Raw genomic sequence first — 17034 nt, forward strand, 5'->3', positions numbered from 1 at the left:
GGCAACTAGAGTAGAAATTCAATTTAAAACCAGAAACCTTGATATAAGATAATGATCCCTAGTTCTGACCTCATTTCTTCTTCTTCCCGGTGTTCTGTCTAGACCTGCTTCCTATTAACTCACTTTGTCACAGTACCCCAGCATTTCTGGTCAGCATATCTTCTTGAAACCTGTTAGGCATCTTTCACACTTACGGTACTGAGTATAACTTCTGAAAATGGAATTTCACTCTACACAATAAAACCTACTTTGGAAAAAAATCATTTTACTTACTGCTTAGAATATTTTTTCAAATTTTGTTATGAAGAATTCTAGAGTTTTAAGAGTTATTAAAAATTGGTACCACCTCTTTCCAAATTATAGTTCATTTCATTTCCAAAAGTTCAGGTATTTGTTACAAAAGAAAGAAAGAAAGAAAGAAAGAAAGAAAGAAAGAAAGAGAGAGAGGAAGGAAGGAAGGCAGATCTAAGTTGCTATCTTGGAAAAAGTGCTGTGAAACACATTTGCCTGTTTGTAACTGAAGTAGAAATACTATTAAGGGAAATAGGGGTAGCATGTCTAACATAAGATGTGTTAAGGAGTCACATTTCATTGTCACTATAACTGTTGATAATCTTTTTGTTAAGTGGAATCTATATCATCAAGTAAACTATAAAAGCCAATCAGTTCTAAAACCCCAGGACATTTCTTATTGCTGCAATACTTTGCAATATTTCTCTGGTTTTACATAAAATACAATATTATTTATAATTTAAAAAGCATACAACTTTTTGTCTAGATCATCTCATAGTTCGGCTGTAACAGCCTAAGCTTAAAAAATACACATGAAATTTGGACACAAAATTCTGTCAAAACTAGTTACTGATTGAATAACTACTGAAAATTGACAACTGGAGAAATATCTTACACAATGGCGGCTCTATTTATGAATTACTTAGAACTTAGAAAAGTACCTTATAAGCTGATATATTTGCAATGCCAAAAAGACACGATACATACAACCTATGTGGACATTTTTTTGAAGATTAAGCTTCATGAAAATCTGAGATGTTAGTGACATAAATTCTGGCTCTCCCATGCTTTTTCTACCTGGTTAAAATTTTCTCAATGATATTTGTATCACGGTTGTTTTATTTCATGATAAACACATTTATAATAAGTCACATATATTTAGTAAGCTACTAGCATAAGTCCCTTGTACATCTCTAAATCAGGATTCTGTTATTCAAAAAAAGTCATACTTTCTCAATGGAACTAGAGATCCCAAAGGCTAATGTAGTATGAAATGTTTAACGCTATTCAGCTTCTTCTCAATTCGGTGACATCTTCCCCAAATCTGAGCTCAAGTCCTTCAGAGTTGTGTTTTGTTAAGTTACAGGTCTGAATATTTAGTAACATATTGATAACCTCCAGATCAAGTTCTTTGGCCAACTCCCCCAGGCCCTATGCTTTCTTTAAAAATAGACTTCATTTTTTTAGAGTACTTTGAGGCTCACAAAAAAACTGTGTGGCAAATATGGAGAATTCCCATACACTCGTCTACTACTCACACCCCTCAGAGTCTAGCAATATCCTGCACCAGACTGGCACAATTGTTACAATCAATAAACCTACACAGACATATAATCATCACACAAAGTCCAATTGTTCATTAAATTGCACTCTCGATGTTGTGCATTCCCGTGATTGTGTGGAGTTTGCCATATGTATTTTATTATAGCTGACTCAAGCCCACTTTCAAATAATACTGTAACATTTTACAGGTAGTACCTTATAATAACAAAACATACCTAATTCCTCCCCTGTATCATCTATATCATTCATTTCACTTACATATATCATCAAGTACATTTTTTGTTATATTTATTTTGGAAAAACAAAACAAAACAAAATCTGTCATCTGTTAGGTCAATTAAGAAAAAAAAGAAAGAAAGAAAGTTCTTATTTTTTAATTTGTTTTTAAGTTTATTTATTCATTTAGAGAGAGACAGAGAGAGCAAGCAGGGAAGCGGCAGAAAGAGAGGGGGAGAGAGAGAATCCCAAGCAGGCTCTGCGCTGTCAGCACAGAGCCCAATGTGGGGCTTGAACTCATGAAAATGTGAGACTATGACCGAGGTGAAACCAAGAGTTGATGCTTAACCAACTGAGACACCCAGGAGCCCCCAAAAGTTATTATTTTATAAAGTCTTTGCTTTCCATCTCTTTGCTTATCGTGTTACCCACCTGTTCTTGCATGCTGTCTACTTTGTCTATTCAAGCCTTTAATCAATCATAGATTTTTAAATTCATGATATGATAATTCCAATATTCTTGCCATATCCGACTCTGGTCCTGATGCTTGCTCAGTTTCTTCAAACCATGTTTTTTCCCCCTTCAGTATAACAGTTTTTTTCTTGATAGTCAGACATCATGTACCAACTATAAGGAACTTCAGTAAACAGGCCTTTAATAATATGGTGGTAAGGTGTGGAGAGAGGGGAAGCATTCTATATTCTGTGACTTTCCTCGGTCTTTCTATATCCTCAGACTAGGCCTGGGACTGTGAACTTCACAACTGCATTTCAGTCCCACCTAACGCCTCTCAGTGAGATAGAATGGCTCGAGTGGGAATTGGTTATTTCACTTTCCCTAGGGCAATTGGGCTTTAATGAAACCCCAATAGTTTAGGCTCTGATAAAACAGTTTTTCTTGAGGACAGGCCTATTTCAAAATGGCTACTTTATCCCTTTCCCTGCCTCAAGCACAAAGGGCATTTTCTTAGATCTGTGAGACTGTGCTCCTGTAGGTAAAACTCAGGAAAGTGCAAGGGTCCCTGCATGCCTGTACCTCCCTGGAGTTTGTAACTCTCAGCATTGTTCCCACTGAGCCTCCAGTAACTCATCAATTACAGTATAGGTTGGCTGCCCCAGGACTGGATCCCACAGGTTTCTGCGGGTGGGTTGTTTCTCCAGTAACTTGTGATTCACTGAATCCAGCCTGCCTGTCTCTTCAATTTTCTGAGGCAGCACTTTGCCTTGTGACCTCACTTCTCTGACAGATCTAAGAAGAGTCATTAATTTTTCAGTTTGTTCCAAATGTTACATGTTGTTAGGACAGAATAGTGACTTCTAAGCTCTTTAAGTGACTTCATGCCACACTGAAAACGCAAACTCCACCTTTTTTTTTTTCGTTAAAAAAATTTTTTTTAATGTTTATTTATTTTTCAGAGAGAGAGAGAGAGAGAGCACGGGAGGGGCAGAGAGAGAGGGAAACAGAGGACTAAAGAGACTAGGGCTCGAACTCATGAACTGCAAGATCATTACCTGACTCGAAGGTAGCCATTTAATGATCTGAGCCCCCCAGGCACCCTAAACTCTTTTTTTTTTCAAACAATAAATATCACTTACAAACCAAGGGCATAAATATTCTATATACCATTAATGTTTGTGTTTATAACCCCATTCTAGGGATTATAATTGTGAATTTCAATATATAATTGTGGCTTTGAAAATATAATAGTTCTTCCTAAAGTGTCTCAATGCCAACTAACAGCTTTTTTCTATTGCCTTGTCTGCCATTCTCAAGGTTGGTTTCAAATAGTGCTTCTGAAAACATGAAATGGTCTATAATTGAAAAAGAGAAGAGGTCTAGGGACCATGCAAACAGCAAAGGCATTGGAATGATCATCATTCACAAAAGACTCAGGAACATTATCAGGCATAAAAAGTGGTTTTAAAGACAGCTTTTCGTGATTATAATAGTTTTCATACTATAGTACGCCTATATACTATAGTATATAGTATATGAAATATAGTATATAGTACAGGCATACTATAGTATGCCTATATATTATAGTATATAGTATATGAAATACTATAGTATTTCATACTAGGGATGAAGTTATGAGACACAATATGAAAACATAATTAATGTTCCTAAAAATTAGCTTTTCAAAGATTATCCTCTCAGGGAACAACAGTTGGCCTGGCAAAGTAGGTGGCTTCTTTTAAAGTTCTTGGGTACATTTTGGTAAAAGTTTAAGTCAAACTTGTAGAGCTTTAAAACTAGGATGACTCTTCTCTTCAGGATATACATGTTATTCTTTATTTTTTCCCCCAATAGACCAATTTCTTTCACATTGAAATCTGTTGGGGTGTGTAATCCCCTTCTTTCAAGTTCTATAAAAGGTTTCAGAAAACACTGGTGACTCTGCTCACCACCCTTGCAGCCTCACACTTCTATATCACATGCCTACCATATTTGACTTGGAGCATAAATACTCATAAGATCTACTTTCACTTTGCTTAATCTTTACATTCTCAAACTATCAGCCCTGACACTGGGCCATCCATCAGGACCTTATCTGTCTCTTACAAGAACCTTTGTCTCTAAGCCTCCTCTTATCTTAATTGCTTTTCCAGTCCCTTATCCCAAAACAGACACACCTCCTTCATTCACCTTAACCTTCAAGTTTAGGGATTTCAGGAATGAAAGCCCTACTTAATCACCTCTCCTGGTACTAGGTTAGAATCCTGGATCACACGTTCTCACAGAAACATGCCCCCTTCTTTCAGAATATGTAGCTTGGTTTGCAGTTATGAATTCATACAGTGTGATGATGCTATGAAAAATTAGTAAGTGTGGTGGCTGCTTTTGCCCATGACTGTATCCCTATATCTTTAGCACTTGGTAAAAAATGAGTGATAAATCAGTATTTGTTGAATGAACAAAATAAACATCATTGAGTCTCATAAAATCATTATATGCACCAGCCAATTAACCTAGTGAAGGCCTAATGGAATGGTATATATTGATAGGAGGAAAGAGAGGCACAGTACACAAAATCAATCTTCACAGTTTCCCAAGGTCATTGTTTTTCCACTGACCATTAGGTAAATGCATGAATTCCCCTAATAATCCATAACTTCTTTCATATTTTCTCCATCAACCCTCCTGAAATGCACATATTTCTGATTCTTTCAAAGTTAATTCATATTTTCTTATTCTATCTCCGTGTCTACTCCAGGGAGTTAAAAAAAAACTGAAATAAACTGTAAGGAGGAGTAGGCTTGAAACCGACTCTAGTGAGAGCTAGTCCATTTTTGTCTTGCACTGTCTGCTGCAAATTCCCAAGGGTGGCTCCTAGGTCTTGTAACGATCCCTTCTTCCCACTGTCACTCTTCCCAATCACGAGATGCTGCCTGGTCTGTTTGGAGGCCTAAGACATGAATGAATACCTCAGGGGCCTGTATCAGTATTTATTGTCGAGGTGGTGAAGGGTGGGAGGAAGAAGCAGCATAGTAAAAACCATCTGTGCTAAGAATTATAGAAGCCAGAAAAGGACTAGCAGGGAACCCAGCATCTATCACCACATGGAAGCCCAATTAAAACACACACATTCGAGAAACAGGATCTTGGCAGAACATGCCTCAGTGAGAAAATGCCACAATTCAAATTATACTGAACTTATTCACTATTAAGAAGAACAGAATAAATGGAACTAAAAAGGCAAGAATAAAGACCTAATGAAACGTTAAAAGTTTTTTTTTAACTTTCCCAATTTCAAGTAAATAAAATTCACATTTCCAAATAGACTAAAAAGAAACATGAATGAAACAAAGATTGGCAGAAGTTACATTATATGACATTAAGAATAACTATTCTCCTTTACAAATAACAAAATAGCATATAATTTGAAGGCTTATGGCCCAGGCATTAATATCTAGTAATATGAAAAGATATATTCTTTAATACACTGAAAAGCACAGAAAGTTACTAAAATACAAGTCTCTAAAAATAAAAATAAGTATGCCTGTTAGTTATGCATCATGTACAATTCAGGGACCCACACAAAAAGCTCCTTTGTTCACCAACTGATGAGCCTTGCATCATGGACTTGACCCTTATAGATGCCTCATCACTGTGACTATTTTTACCTGCCCTTTTTAGTGCTTCTCTTTCTTTATCTACCTAAAAGACATTGCAAGGCTGTGTACAGACTTCTTTGATACCAAATTAGAATTTCTGTTTACTTATAACAGTATCTCAGTGTTAAAAACTTCTTGAGATATCTGTAAGTATGATTTGCTGGCTTTTGAACTTTAGAAATAGGAATATGGTGTGTGTTTAGTTCCTACACATTGCGGGAAAAAGTCTTTTATATCTAAGGTCATGTTCCAAGTTTTCCTTCACTAAATTTTCAGAATTTTACTTCAAACAATGCAGTATCACAATGAGAGATTATGAATCACTCATATGTAAAGGTTTTTTTTATAATATCAGGAAGTATTAGTAAATAGTATAAATATAAACATAAATACTCTTGCCTAGAATAATACTCCATTTATCTAGATGTGGTATATAAGTGAATTTTGCAAATAAACAAAACTCTGTTTCATAGTACTAATTACAAACAATATATGCATATTTATAATATATATAACATATATTTATCTAGTTCTTTACAGAAATATACTCAACATGATATTCAACATGGTTAGTGATTTAGGGTTGTTAAATAAATGTCAATTACTTTACTAGAGATTACTAGAGATTAATATGCCAGTGTTTCTTGAAATGTGAAAGACTATTTATTTGCCTCGGTTATTTAACGGTTAATATATGAATGTACTTTTCAAGTGAGGCTATATTTTATTATTTTAATCTCATTGACCTCTTTATGAGTGATATAATTTCTCCTTTTTTTCTAACTATAAAGTACATTCTAGATAATTGAAGATGTTTGATAAGTGGACTCTGAATAAGAAATGTCACACATCTAGCTATTAGATGCCTATATGCCTATATTTACTTCATGTAAGTAATGATGACATATTTTTCAAGAAGTTTCACTAAAGAAAAAAAGAAGGGCTTAATCAGCACATGAAAAGTTTGTACAAATACTTGTTCAGGAGTTAATAGGAAACTCTTTGGGATGCTTAGCACAGTCTCTTTCTACCTCCTACTAATCATATTAAGTAAAATTGTACTAACCTTTAACATCCCAGCTAAAATAATGCTCCCTTGGGGATAGCTTCCATGAATCCCTCTACTAAATACTGCATCAGTACTAGATTGCAATTTCCAATCATACATTTGTATGAGTAGATTAATATTTGTCTCCCTCATTAGAACAAAAGCCTCAAGCACTGTTTTACTCACTATTATGTATAGCACCCAGGACAGTGTCTAGACAAAAGGGGTATTAACGGACATGCATGGAGGAAATGAATGAATAAATACAGTAATGGTGGTTCCGGAGAGAGGGCCTGGAGGAAATACAGTAGGGGAAGGTTTAAGCTCTGCAGACATACAGATCTGAGCTTTAATACCAGCCTCAGCATTTATCACTAGTATGTGTATTTAAATTACCCTTATCTGTGTTCATTCCCCTACCACTTTGAGTGACAATGATAATGAAATAAAGCAATTTATATGAAATAATCTAGTACTTATTCAGTGCTTAAGGAAGATTATTAGTTTAATAGCTAATAATCTATGCTTTAGGGCCAAACCTGAGTTTGTAGCACATCCCTGCACTTAAGAGCTGAGTAATCTAGAAGTTATTAATTATCCTTAAGATTCAGTTTCCTCATCTCTAAAATGGTGATAATAGTATCTTCCAAATTTTTTGAAAATTTATATCTATATTTTAAATAAAGTGCTTAGCCCAGAGCCTGGCATGTGGTAAGTGCTCAGTACTTTCTTCTCAGAACTCACACACTATTCTCTTAACCACCTAAACCCCCACTGTAAAGTGAGCAGTGATTCCAAAGAGAACTCAAATGCATTAAGTATACAACCTAGGGAAATTAATATAAAAAAGGTGAAATGACCACGGGACCGCACATGACTTAAGTGTGGAGTCACGGTGGGAGTGAGAGCAGGGTTAGTAAGGGTTGCTTCTGGAGTCAAAATTTCTAGGATCAAATCCAGCCTCCTTCAGTAACTGATCATGTTATTTAGCTATTCTAAGCCTTCATTTCCTCTCCTGGAGATAAAAACAATACCAACATAGAGCTTTTATAAGGACTACATGAGCCAATGAATCAAAAGCACTTAGTGCAGTGCCTTGTCCACTGTAAGAACTAGCTAAAACTAACTGAATATATATAGAAGGAATGAGGCCATTAAAGACCACCTGTACTTACAACAGCTCTGGGCTAGAGACCATATTCTCTTTCTTGTTGAGAAACGAAGATGCCAGGGATAGGAAAAACTGCCTTTCATTGAACTATAGCAGCATGGCAGCCAGTAAGTCCAGCATTTATAATGAAAATATTTAAGAGATGCTCTACTTACTTCACATTCCACAGAAACAGCCAAGGAAATATCTAGGAGCTAATGAAGTATGACAGAAAGGATGAAGTCTTGTAAAATATAATAATTACAAAGCTAACTTTGCAAAGTATTAGTGATAAGTGTATATCCTTATAATAATTTTAAAGAGGAAATAAATGTTATTTTAAGGAGTTTATCCTAAATTCAGCACTGCCACCTATTTGGATTATCACAATGAATTTGAAAATGCACGTGTAAATATAAACAACATGGGCTGAAGTTTCATCATATCTCATATATGGAAACTCTATTCACTAGTAACAGGGTTTTACAAAGCATTTTAGAGAGCCAACCCTAAGGTTCTTTGGATTTTGTCTTTTCTCCTTGAACTGACTATGAGCTCAGAATTTCAATGTGAAAGATCTTCTATTGAATCTCAGATCCAACATCTTCACTAGACCAGTTACCTAATTCTCTGAGCTTCCTGTATCCCATCTGTAATATAATGCATATAATAAACACCTATTTCAAGTGATTACAATAAGAATTAAATGAGCCAGACACTGAAAGCATCTGGGAAGGGCCTGACACATGGGAAGAGCTGAATTAATACTGGATGTTATTATGGGGCACCTAGGTGGCTCAGGCCTAAAAAAGCCACCTAGGTGGCTCAGTCGGTTAAGCATCTGACTCTTGATTTTGGCTCAGATCATGATTTCACAGTTCAATTCACAGTTGTGGGATCTGTGCTGATAGCATGGAGCCTGCTTTGGATTCTCTCTTGTGCGCTCTCACTGCCCCTCCCCCACACATTCCCCCCCCCCCTCTTTCAAAATAAATAAACTTTAAAAAATAATAGATATTATTAACTCCTAAGTTTTATCCTTGGTTAAGTACAATGAAGGATCCTAAAAGTAAGTGAAAATCTAAGTATTTTAAATAAGCAGAATTGCTTATTGCATACATTTTGTTCAAATGCTGGTTAAGAAACATTACAGAATTTAAAGAAACATTGTATTACAACTCCAATTCCCAATATTACTATCTCAATAATTATTTTTAGGTTTAAATTTATTTGTTTGTTTATTGCTTATTAAAGCCAATTATAGCATTTCTGTATACATATACATATTTGCATGCAAATATAATAACTGGAAGTTATAAATATAACTGCCGCATACTGATGTTCTATTGATAGCTTGTGTGGCAGAGATTGCTAATTACCAAACCATCTGCCCTTCTTTATTTTCACAGAACTAGACCTCTGTTTCCTTCGCAGTTAGTTGTGATCATCTGACTATTCTAGGCAATGGGATGTGAGCAAAAGTGATATGTATTTCTTGGAAAGTTGGATCCCAAAATCTTCCATGCTCTTTCCTCCTGACTGATCAGTCAGTATTTTATTTTATTTTCTTTGGTTCTCGTATATTAGATGCGGTACTTTATATTAGAGACATGGGTTTGGGATATGGCAATGATGTTAGTTAAGAGGTGTTTTGTTTTTTGTTTGTTTTGTTTCCTGTTTTTTTTGTTTTTGTTTTTGTTTTGTTTTGGAGTGGGGCTCAAGAATGGCAAAGGTTAGGCACTTCTAAGAAGACAATGAGAACTGTAGCCAAGACAGTAAAGAGAGCTTGACCACATTCAATCTGGCAGTGAGTCACTGATTCATAAAACTCTTGCACAATTTTATTGTCTTACTATGCCGTGACAACTAAACTAAAATAGCCGGATCTGCAACAATAAAAAAACATATCCAATGATAGGCATTCACATCTCCCATGGCTCACTGTCCTCCATATACTTTATACATTTCGTGCCAACTGTAGCATCAATCCCAATAGGATCCTAATCATTATCAATGCTTCGGTAACTTGCCAAGCACTTCTCAAGTTCATGTTGGAACCAGGGAGTTGGCACTAGATCTGCCAGTTGCTCTGTAATATGCAGTGTTTCCATATTCCCTCACAGATAGCCTGAGGGTCACAATGTTGTTATAAGCCTCAGAGCGATACCGGACATGAAGATGGCAGAACCTTTTCAGCCTGATTCCGTACAATGCGAATAGAGCAAAATCCCTTCTACCATCAATCAGGAACAGCTATGTCTTTATTTTTAGCAAGATACAGTCTTCCACTGCGTCAAGCTATGGGTTTCAGGTTCTTTTTATTATAACTGCTAGTATTATCTAACTAATACAGTTAGTTTTTCATAATGTTTATGGTTTCAACAAGTTAGAATCACCATAATAAAAATACACTATTAATTCTAAAACAAAATGCTTTATTAAAGTTGCCTAAATGTCCCAGGGTTTTTATGTATGCATTCCACTTTATCGTAGAAACTCAAATTCTGACCTTATAGTTCTACAATATTATTCACCCAGAAGATGTTTTTAGATGAATAATACATGCAAATAAAAGTGTGAATTTAAGAAAATTTAAGATTTTGTCGTTGTTCAGCTTAACTAAACTATGAGTCCATCCATATCCTTAGTATACTTATACCTTAAATTGCTTAGAATGTGAGGCTCAGTCAGTAATTCTAGAATCTTCTATCCTGACTAAACAAAGAATTTAAGAGGATCACCAGACTCCAACCTAAGACTGTAAGAACATTTGGACTGGTGATGTATTTTTCCAATTACTGCTTTCAATGTTCGCTGTCTATGAACACATTGAAGCCATTTAGGATATATTATTCTAGTAAATGAGCAGACTGTTCACACACATTAAATTCCTGTTCCTGTGTAGATTGTAAAATGCAATACCTTTATCTATTTCATGCTGGAATTAAAAATCCATATCACAAATTCTTAGAAAATAAACCATTATCCATCCCTGAAAAATGTAAATGAGAATGAGCATATATATTATTAGAAAAGTACTGAATTATAGCCACTATTTTTCTGGGTAATGTAGGTAAGATTAATATATTCTGCAACATACACCTATAATGTATGTTCTTAATACTTAAGCTAATGGAATCAGAGAAGGCAAAGGCCTTAGGACCCAGTGGAAGAATGAAGAAAGTATTTGTCTGTGAGCTGAGACTCAGGAAAAAGTTGGTGGTGGAACTGTCAGAATAGATAAATAGGTTTTAAGTAAAACTAGAAGGCCATTTTCCCAGTTTTCTCATTTTATATGTTTGCGCAACAAGATGTTCTGCTATTTATTTTAATTTAAAATATCCTCTAGGATTATTAATACTTACTTATACAGACATGCCACTTCTCTGCAAAGGATACTTTCAGAGGATGTTTGGCAGCAACTGAAGAATAAATTAGATGACAGAAAGAAAAAAAAAAACGAAACTACAGGCAGCTGTGGCTTTAATTTACACAAAAGATGTCTGCCTGTATCAGGCTTGTGTCTGTGGGAAAGGAAATTAAGCAAATCCAGAAGATGTTTCCAATAAATAATCACATTCTGGGGCCAAGCTGAATTTGAGACATTCTATAGGTAGTCGGGAGTCTAACAACAAAAGTAAGAGATAAAATGTGTGACCATGTCTTCATGCTGCCACTGTGTAAGATGAATTATATGCATTACTCTAGCCCACACTATGAGTCTGGGGGTTAGGAATAACTCTTCTGTCTCAAGTGGATACACCATCCCCTATTGTTAGACACTTGATTTGCTTCCAAAGTTTTTCTGGTATTAAAAAAATATGACAACAACAACAAAATCCTCTCAGCAATATTTATGGCCTTTTCCATGCTAGATTCTGGTTAGAATCAATTCTCAAATTCTTCTTCTTTTTGTAAAGAGAAAAACAATACATAAATATTGAGGTGGAGAATTTGAAGGAAATGGAGATGGCAGCATATGATAAATCGTAATGGCGCTCAGGAACTTAGACTGGAAAGAGTCCCAAATTTTCAGACTGAGTAAGTTTTATGACAAGGGCACATTGAAAGCAATGTTATAAGAAGCCTATCCTACCTAACACACTGACATAGTTCAGACCCAGATTTGGGTTTGGTAGAATGGGCCCTGAGAAGTGAATTGAAAAGAAGCCAATATGGGATCACATATCTATCACAAATACAGTTTCATTAAAACAAAGTTAAAATAGAAGCAAAAGGAAAAAGCAGAGGTTTTATAGTATATCTTGTACACTTTGATTTGCAGGCAAGAACCTGTTCTTTGAGGCCAGAACCTGTTCTATTCATCACTGTCCAGAGCACTTAGAATAAAGTCATTACCTTGTACACCGTTACATACATATATGATTGCAGTAATCATCTTTAGGATGATCACAGTATAGTTCTTAAACCTCTAAATGTCTGCCATCAAATTATGTCAAAGGAATGAGACAGACTCATGTTACCTAACTTCGAGTGTAATTGTAGGCGAGCGATTGTAAATTAACTGTATCCATTTACTTAATCACAGAGGACATCTGGAAATTCCTCATGGATTTTAAAAACATAAAGTTTACATAAATGAGGTACTTTAATGTAAATACATCCTGTAGTATAAAATCTGGTATAAAATTAGACACAATAATATTGAAAATTAGATGTTGTGAAAAATGATCAAAGAGTTACCATGAATCAGCAAAGATTTTTTCCCCTGATTTGTTAAAATGTAACCCCCAAGCAGGCTGAAGACTCTGTTAAATTCACAAAGGTATCCGAGGAATTAAATTCTAGACAGAGTCTCTCAGAAGACTGTAGACTAATGGCTGCTCTAACCCTGTTGTCCAGTATCAGCGGGGCCATTTATTTTGGAGGAGTGTGCCCATCAGCTGCTTAAAGAGGCCCATGGCACTTAACTGAGCTCAAAGTAGGGGAGAATTACAGGATTTATTTCCTATGAACACAACTTGATTAAAGTGGCTCTCATCTGAAATGTGCAAAAAGATAGCAGGGCTTTTAAGCAAGCATTATTAAAGTCCAGGTACAGGATTAAGATCAATGGCTTAAATTAGGTAGGGCTGAGGTAGGTGTAGAAATGAAGAGAAAATTACAATAACACTTATGAGATTCTGGAAAGCAATTTACAATGAAACAATGAAGACAAAAGCCTTAGGGAGGTTCACCTCTGTCTTTCTCTCACACACACTCACGCACAAATGTACACAGAGTCATAATTTCTTTTCTCTGAGCAATTTGAATGACTTTGTAGATATGTGCAGAAATTGATTGTAGAGAGCTTTTCCTCCCACTGAAAATTGTGAAGTAGATGAAGACCTTGTACATCTATCCTTCCTGCCTCTTTCACCTTCCCCAGGTACACAGCACTCAGTGTTTTTATACTACGCTGGTTCCTTAGAATCCAAAAGGACATTTTGTTTTTCAGGTGGTGGATCATTTACTCACAATTTCTGTCATGCAAACCCACTGCCCAGTAATCCTCAGATTCTGCTAGATGATAGTCAATACATATAAGAACTAATTCAAAATGAGAGGTAATGATCAAGTAAGTTCAAGGAACATTTACAGAGTATCCCATTTTCACAAGAAAATACACCAGGACTGCAGAGAATAAAAGATCGAGTGCTATCCTCAAGAAACATATGATCTTCATAAATAAAGAGAATATAAAGGAGATTATGACCAATATTATAACAGGAATCTAAAGGGCAGAAAAAAAATGTGAAAAAAAGCTAGACAAATTTCAACAAAGAACATATGGGAACATTGTTCATAGGGAAGAAGAACATTCTTCATAGAGAAGGTGAAAGTTAAGAAGATGCTTATATTATTTACGCATAAAGAAAGAAATAATATGGGACTTTAAAGTTATTGGTAAATTCTAATCAAGGTTATAAATAGCCTGGACAATATGCTCAGTGTTTCTTCAATTAGTTGTAAACTGAGAGCTCAGGTACTAGATGGCCCCATTCAAGGTTGGATATGTCACAACACTCAATGGGAAAAATAGCTTGACCCACACAGCCCTCTAATTATATTATGTATATATGTCAAATATATGCTATATGTATTTCTTGCATTTATCTTTCTCTCCAACTCAATGCTGTCAACATACCACACAACCTCACCTTGTACCCATGGACCATTCCCATCTTGCATACTCCCCTTTATTACATCCTGACTTAGCCATCTCTCTGAAATCCCCCCCATTATAAATCTTGTAATGCTCCACTAATTTCTACTAAATATCCTTATGTTTCTCAGAAGGTCCATTTGTTCCTAGGCTAAAGGCCTCCTAACTTTATTTTTTTTAATTCATTTATTTATTTTGAGACAGAGAGCAAGCATGTGTGGGAGTGGGGGAGGTGCAGAGAGAGAGGGAGAGAGAGAATCCCAAGCAGGCTCTGAGCTATGAGCACAGATGCTGACACGGGGCTCAATCTCATGAACCATGAGATTGTGACCTGAGCAGAAATTGAGTCAGATTCTCAACTGACTGACCTGTCTGAGTCACCAGGTGCCCCTGTTTCTTTTTCTATTGAGGTTACTACTCAGCTGTCCCAGTCACTGTTGTGACATACTTAACTCATCCTCTGTCTGTTGCTCTAGCATTGCTGACAATGCACAATACTACCTTTCATGAACTGATGCCACTGGAAAAAAAAAAAACTTAATATTCTAATTGGAATCATTATAAATTTATGATCCGACCCTCTGCTGGGTCTCTAACATTATTTGTACCCATTCAGTTCTATCGCTGGCTTTCCCCAAACAGCCCTTCCAAGTATATTCAGTCTCTGCCCTCTTCCACTCTCAGCAGACAGTCTATTGCCTGCTTCATAGAAAACAGTAGGGAACATCAGGTGGGAGCTCCTAAACTTTAAATCCTCTCACTTTTAAATCTCTGATTAATGACCTCCCTGCTGTCATGGAGGAGTAGGAGTGTTTCAGCATTTCAAGGTTAATTTCACTCTTCATTTGAGACCACACACCTCCAGCCTCACCCATTTGTATCTTTTGTCTCTTCTTTCTTAGCTTCCTTTCTTCCACAACCAACATGTGCAACAGTCTCTAATCCTTCCCTAAAGTAACTTCCTTCCCTGAAAGAAGGAAATGTCTTCTCTCTCCTGTGCTGCCTGCTTTGAACATTTGTTATCAGACACCAATTCCTCCCCATTCACTCCTCCCCTTCATTCATGTACTGTGCTGGTAACCTACTGCTTTTACTCTTACCAGACTCATCCATGTCCAAAATCTGCTGAGCATTTTCAATCCTTCTCCTATTTGACTTCTACATGGCATCTGGATAGTCCCTCTTTGTTCACACACCCAACCACTCGACTTCTACCCTACTCCTTCTCATTTCACCCTGTCTTAGGGACACTCTTTTTCTCTTTCTTTTTCCCTTATTGATCCTTCTTGTTCTCATTTAACACTTCCTGGGACATCCTTCACTTTAAAAAACTACATACAATTCAAATTTCTGTATCTCATAGGGATCACTGCTCCCCAATTTGGGTCCATAGTTTTTGCTGTTAATTAAACATTAGGAACCGGCCATATGAATCTCAACATGCCCGAACCTAAACTGTCATTTACTCTTACTTATCTCTTTCTCTAGTCCCACAAAATAACTGCATCAATTGCATAAACTCAAAGTGACTTTCAGATCTTCCTACTTCCTCATCCTTCCACACCTTACCAGGAACCAGTCTTAGTAAGTCTGTATCATAAACAGGACATGAATCTCTTATCTGAATTACTGCAGGATCTGATTTATTTTTTGTGTCACTCCAAACCATCTTCTACATTGTCTTTGAATTTATTTTCTTCAAAAATATAAAATAGATCATGCCACTTTCCTATTAAAGCACAACTAACACCCAACCAGTTGCCACACATTTAAGTACAAAATTAATTTGAGTAGCTTCATCTAGCTAGGCACGCCATCTTTTCCCATAGTCCTCCTTATGCTTTGTCATAGACTCACTCTCTGCTTCAGCCACGACATCTAATGTTGTGCTACCTACAGACATTCAAAGCCGTTTCTAGAATTCATGTCTTTGCAGAAGTTGCTTATTTTGCTCTTCCTCTCTATCTTTGAGTCTCATGTCTCAGGTCTTTCCTGTAAAGCCTTCACAAATCCCTTTGCACCATACAGTATTTGAACGATCAGCTCACTGTACCACCAGTCCATGAGTTTTTTAAGTGAAGTTCATGTTTAAATATCTCTATCATGAGTCTTTGCCCCTATTCTCCCACTCAGAACTCATTGAAATGCCAGCCTGTGAAAACTTCTGACCACTTGAGTGCTAAATATATGCAGCCAAATAATTATAATTCAAGAAAAAATGTAGAAGGAACATTAATTGACCTGATTGAGATCTGAATGTATTCTAGAGAAATCTAACTCTTCAAGGATAAATTTGTTTTTCTTTTTTTTTTAATCATTCTTAATATAATGGCATCGATGTTATAAGAAAGGAATCTCGTGGTCACTTCAATGTCATGGTGTGCCTTATCTCATATGCTTTTTCATATGAAATGCATTAATAAGCATAGGTTTTTACAACACAGTCTGTCTTCATTTCATGTGGAATGCGTTTTAGAGCCATCCAGAAGGACCCACTGAGATGTCATCCCTCAGATTAAGGGCTTTTCGTTTGCTATGTACTCACATCTGAATCCTGAGAAGGTAAACTATTGCCTGTGAAGACAGATATATTTTTTTCATCAATGTCTAAACTTGAGAGCTTACTAAAAAAGCCAGAGTTTGTTCATTATCTGTGGATTTTTTTTCAATATTACACAATTAACACATTTGAAAAAGCTTCATACTATAGATAGGTGATCATGCTATAGATAAATGATAGAGGCATATATACAGATATATTCGA

The 17034-nt window shown here is 36.0% G+C and overlaps 1 long non-coding RNA gene across 3 annotated transcripts in view; it reads left to right on the forward strand.

Moving 5' to 3' along the window:
* The first annotated feature begins 10844 nt into the window (after window positions 1-10844).
* Window positions 10845-17034, forward strand: part of LOC122205214 — a 95454-nt gene continuing 89264 nt past the window's right edge. For all 3 annotated transcript variants that reach the window (XR_006195961.1, XR_006195959.1, XR_006195960.1), the window contains exons 1-2: window positions 10845-10864; window positions 16747-16832. This is a non-coding gene — a long non-coding RNA (uncharacterized LOC122205214). The remainder of the gene's footprint in view (window positions 10865-16746; window positions 16833-17034) is intronic.

The sequence above is a fragment of the Panthera leo genome, chromosome D4 (genome assembly GCF_018350215.1).
Source record: "Panthera leo isolate Ple1 chromosome D4, P.leo_Ple1_pat1.1, whole genome shotgun sequence".
NCBI classification, from domain to species: Eukaryota; Metazoa; Chordata; class Mammalia; order Carnivora; family Felidae; genus Panthera; species Panthera leo.